Source organism: Dermacentor variabilis, chromosome 6 (assembly GCF_050947875.1).
Source record: "Dermacentor variabilis isolate Ectoservices chromosome 6, ASM5094787v1, whole genome shotgun sequence".
In the NCBI taxonomy this organism is placed as follows: Eukaryota; Metazoa; Arthropoda; class Arachnida; order Ixodida; family Ixodidae; genus Dermacentor; species Dermacentor variabilis.
The window spans coordinates 22,743,205-22,749,204 of record NC_134573.1 but is presented as its reverse complement, the minus strand read 5'-3'; positions in this window follow the sequence as shown (position 1 = coordinate 22,749,204).

The following is a 6,000-nucleotide window of genomic DNA, read 5'->3' as shown; positions in this document are numbered from 1 at the left end:
CAGCATTGATCTCAGCCCTGTAAAGAGATGCAGCAGACACACTTGTGGGCGAAAGACGCTTTTAGGAACAATTTCACAGGCACGATTTCAGTCATGTTTTGGACTAACAAATGTTTACAAAGGGACAGTAATATGGTGTTTGCATTTACGTCTACAATATGATGCTTGAAAAAATAAGGCAGAAATCTCCTTGGGATCGTGATCGCACAACGTGATTATGATCTCAACCCTCGGAGAGATCAAAGAAACAAACTTGAAATGAACCTTGCGCAAATTACGACGTCAAGATTTCTACGCCGGCGCTTGCGGAGCTCGTCATTGCGTGCTTGTTCCATGATGCTCTGTTACTGGATCAGGAAGGTTCCACGGGTGCTGAATTTTCTCTTCGAACGAAATTAGTTTTTAACATGAAAATGAAATGAAATTAAAAAAAAATGAAAGATAACGCTCAATAAAGCTTTCTTGCGTTTACGTTGTCCTCCGTTTAACTAAAAATCTTGATTGGTCCCTAACGAAAGCGTCCCGAAAAGGTACATGCGTTTAGTGTACGTAAGGCAAAAAACGCTATTCTAAATCTATGTCTTCTCCAGACAAATATCGGGGCTCTGGCTGCGTCACAAATAAACAAAACGATGTCTACCAAGACGAAAATGTGAGCCAAGTAGAGCCAAGTAGTCGCCCGCGCGTCTTGTTGGTTCAAACCGCCATTACTCGCTTCGCACGGCAAACGCAACGCGCGAGCTTTCACGCACCGGCAAGCTTAAGAGGAAGCAGTAGCTCGGGCTCAACTACAATCGCCTATTCAAATACATGTAAAACGACGAAATACTTATCTGAGATAACCACTGTGCCGATTGTAAGGAAATATGTAGCAATTGAGAGAGACAGCTACATTCCAGTCAACTTGAAGCAAAACTTTTTAGGGCGTGAATTCTTGTAAAGAAATTTTCGAAAATTTGTAGGTCTGACAAAAATAGCATCACCAAATTTACAAATGCCTAGCTCTGCACCAGAACATATATCGCACTTCTGTAAACTACAACCACTAGAGCATCCAAAGCAGACAGATTAGATATGTTAATTTATGCTTTATGTCAATCCTTTACATTGTTTACAAGGGTATTGCAGGAATTCTACTCCCAATTTAGTGGTCTTTTTGAAAGCCTATATAATTTTGTAACGGAGGTGCGAAAGGCTGTGAGGAAGCAGAGAGAACGAAGAGAACAAATAACTTTGGAGGGCGGACTGCGTCACCACCATCAGCCATCCATTGGGAGTAGGCTCCCAATGACAGCCCGGGCAGAGAGTGCGCAGGCGGCTTGATGAGCCTGTTCGTTTCCCTAGAGTCTCTCGTAGCCAAAGGCCTAAATGAGGTTACGCGGAGTTGAATATACGCATCGGCAGCTAGATTGCAGTATGCGCCGGGCATGCGGGAGAGCCCACCCCAGCCCGCACTTCTGACAAACCCCTAGCGAGTCTGTGATGATGTGTTTCGACTTGGGATAAGTAAGAACTTGTGGCTCTGGCATTGGGCTGCTTATCTCGAGATCGCAGGCTCGACAAGGAGGTGGGGGACGCAAAACCAAGCTGTAATTATATATTTGGAAGGTTAAAAACATCCAGGTGGTCAAAATTATTCTGTAGTTCCCCACTACGGCGTGCCTAGTGATCAGATAATTTTTTCGCGCGTAAAACGCTAGGATTTATTTTTTTCACGACGATAGAGTTGCCATACTGAGAAGGCAAAAGCATGCGGGAATGCAATGGTATGACGACAACGGCAATCCTACCGGGGGCATCAATATTCCTGCTACCTACTTGTTTGGTACTCACCTTGAGTGGGAGCCGTCTCCACTCAAACACGTCACCTGTAGTTAGATTGACCAATCACGAAAATCAAACCATATTGCAAAAAGACTTCTGCTTTAACTAACATTTGGATAGAATAAATGGCACACATCGCGCAAAAAACGAGACAGTGTTTTCGCCGGTGTGTATAAAAAACGGATGCTAGTGCAGACATTGTCCTAATAAATGATCAACGACGAGAAAGTGCTGCGCGCTTGCCTGCGTAGTAGATTCGAGCGATGCGCTCGTTGTTGGCCCTGGGAGATCATTCCAAAAGTCGGTGCTTCTACTCATAGTGACAGGTGTATATCTGGAATAAACAGAAGCTCCATCGCAGGCCTAGTTGCATGAACTATCAAACCTGGCAACAGTGATTTCTTTCGCACAAATCATCCTCCTGGTGACGTCTTGCGGGACTCCAAGTAATGTTGCTTCGTCAGTTACCTGCAACATGCTTCTCATAACAATGATTACCACAGTGCCAGTGGCGAAGTCAGAAAGTTCTTTCGGGTGGTGGGGGGGAGGCGCTAACATACCAGCTCGGTCTGTTCCTCGCAGAATTTGCTGAGGCATCAAATACATCATTGATAACTGCATTGCCGTTGCCAACTATGCTGCAGATGAATTGTTGACCGCTACGCACTGTCAAGACATGTAAAATATGTGTTTTTTCATAAAATAATATATCTGTAGGTCCAAAAAATGGCGCCAGAAATAACTGATATCACTACTTCCATCTTTTTGTCTATTTAGAAAAATATCAAATGAACTGAGGAACTATATCGGTTCGAATCCAGCAAAGGACGGCATGCCGCTGATATGAAATACGTGAAGGCCATGAAATGAACAAGTTGAGGACAAATACTTCAATGGAACTTTGTATTTCAAGAACCTTCTTTACAGTTTTCTGCATATGCAACGGCCAGGGAAAAATTTCAATGACATTGTCCTTCCTTCCAATTTATAGGCAGGAGCAGCCGTCACCAGTCGTGTACCAAAATTGCACCAAAATTATCGTCGCAAAAAATAGCACATATAAAGAGCAGCAGTTGTGCTAAATATACATTAGAAATTCAAAGATACAATTGAATATACAAATGCGAAGATACTTCTTGGTAACGGGCAAAAAAGTGTCACTGGAAACAAAGTTCGCCGCCTGTGTACGCCAAAGCTCGCCAAGAACATATTTATATACGTATAGGTCTCCAATAAATCTATTTATCTATACAAAAGTCACTGTATATAAGGTATCAAACAAGGCAAATAAACATGTGGCGCAATCACAGATTCACAGATCCCAGAGGTTTGGTGTGTTGTGATACCACGCACCCGAGCACATGAGGACCATCCTGCGTGTAGCCGTGGTGCGCGGCTTAGCAGTGACTGGGGAAAGGGGGATCCTGGGGCTGAGCCGATGCCGGGTGTTCGGACCTTTAAGGCACACCGGCGGAGGCAGCACAGCACTTTGGCTTCTGCTTCACATAGACGGCATCTCGAAACTGACCCACCTAGACGAAATTGGCAGTGCCTTTTCGTGTCCTCCTCTTCTATCTTCGTCTTCCTCTCTAGCCTTTTCATCTTTCCTGTATACTTTTCAGTTTTTTTTTTGCTTCCTTATTTTCTGCCGGAAAGAGTTAACCGTGTGTAATATATCCAGTCTTCGGTATATAAATTAGGTCAGAGTGACGGTGCATAGCTAGCGTCTGAAGGTTTCTCGGAACTGGTAGCGTTCGCTTGTTGGGCTCGATGGTGGAAGGCTACTACCGCCGTCGAATTTTGAAACCATGTTATGGCAGAAGTTTTCCTGCGATTTATCCAAAGAAAAGCAGAGAAATCGTCATGGCAAAAATACAAATCTTCAATCAATAGTACAGTCACATCAAAACGAATGTGGTATGGGGTGAGGAAATTTAACGAAGAGTACTCATCAAACACAATACCCCTACTTACACGTCCAGGCACACAAATAACACTGCAATACCAGGCCAACATATTAGGCCAGCACTTTTACAGCATCTCAAGCTCAGCGAACTACCCACATAGATTCTTAAAATGTAAAGAATCAGCGGAGAAACAGAGACTGCCCACTACTGGGGATTTAGATGAACATTTAATAAGCACCTCAAACTCAGAAACTGAACAGTGCTCTTTCTTCCGGCCAAAAATAACGGCAAGGGGTCTTGACGGTGTGCACTACACAATACTGGCTCACCTATCTCAAGCATTGGCAGAGACACTTCCTAAATATTTCAACGAGATATGGAAGTCAGGGGTAATACCTACAGATTTCTAAAACGCGGTAGTAGTGCCTTTTCTAAAACATGGTAAACCCGCGACATCCCCTAGCAGCCATAGACCCATTGCACTGACAAACTGTCTAGTCAAATCCTATGGGAGCGTTATAAACATAAGACTCACATTCATCCTTAAAATGAGAAGCCTAATAGACAAGTACCAGTGCGGATACAAAAAGGGCTGCTCCACCACTGACCATATCGTTCGACTAGAACGTGAAATACGTTACGTGTTTCTACACAAACAACACTGTCTCGTGGTTTTCTTTGATTTAGAAAAGCTGTATGATACCACGTGGCGATATGGAATTTTGAGAGACCTGGCTGACTTAGGAATACGTGGAAGAATGCTAAATTGTCTATGCAATTTCATGTCTAATAGAACATTTCCATGTATGTCTCGGCGCAATATTTTCACGCACATTTACACAAGAAAATGGCGTTCCGCAAGGGTGCATTCTGAGCACGAAATTCTTCATACTCAACATGAAATCTGTTAGTAAGATCGTTCATCATCTGTTATTCCCTCAATATAAGTCGAGGATTTGCAAGTGGCTTGCCGCGCCTCATTATTATCCACTTGCGAACTACAACTACAAATAGAGATGAATAATCTTACACATGGGCTCACAAAAATGGTTTCCGGTTTTCAACACACAAAACTGCTTCAGTTCTCTTTTCCCAGAAGGGTTACACTGTAGTCAGTTCTCACATTGGGTGGTACTACGCGGCCGGTGAAAGACTACGAATTTTTAGGCTCAACTTTTGACACAAAATTGCTCTTCCTGGCTCGCAATAACACAACTAAACTTAAAGGAAATAAAGAACTAAATATCCTCAAGGTTGTATCGCACAAGAACTGTGGATCTGACGGAACATGTGTACTAAGTATATACCCGTCCCTTGCACGTAGCATCCTGGGCTACTGTAATGTTATTTATGGTGCAGCTAAGCAGTCCTACCGCCATTAAGCGACTTGATTCAGTTCATAATATTGGCCTACGACTGGTGAGCCGTGCCTACGGAACATCCCCTGTCCAAAGTTTATACGTTGACGGCAATGAGCCTTCCTTACAGCAGCACAGAGCACTACTTACACTTTGCTATGTACTGAAGGTTCGGTCATCCCCAGAGCATATATGCTACAACAAGGCAACCCAGTGCAAATCACGGATACACTACACAAATAAACCAAACATGATTCAACCACTCACGACACGGCCACTTACGGCCACTGTCGAGCGTATGATGTTCCTCATGAAGTCCTGCAGGTTGCTGACAGGCGACCAAGATTGCCCCCGTGGTGCAAGTTTACACATATATGTGACTGGAAACGACCACATCTAAAGAAAAACGATATTCCACAAGAACACATAATAAAAGATTTGCGAGGTATTCAAGAAAAATATAAAACCTACACGGAATTTCACATTGACGGCTCAAAAACACAAGAATAAGTAGCTGTCGGGATCATAATGAAAAATTGGGAAAATAGATTTCCAATAAATAATTTTTCTTCAGTCTTTACCGCCGAAGTTTATGGAGTACGGATGTCAGTTAAAATGCTTACTACCAAAAAGCGGAAGAATGCTATTATTTATACTGATTCATTAGGTGCCCTAGCAGCTCTAAACTTAAACTCCGAGTCTGAACTGCTGCTTGGCAATATCTTAAACATGGTCTTTAATAAGAAGTACGGAGGAAGCATACAACTTTGCTGGGTCCCAAGCCGTGTTGGAATACCAGGGAATGAAACAGCAGATAGTAGCGCATCCATGGCAGCACACACAAGCATAACTCACATAACACTTCCATATCAAAGACAGTATCCGAGTGATTGGTAAGGCCCTAGCATCAA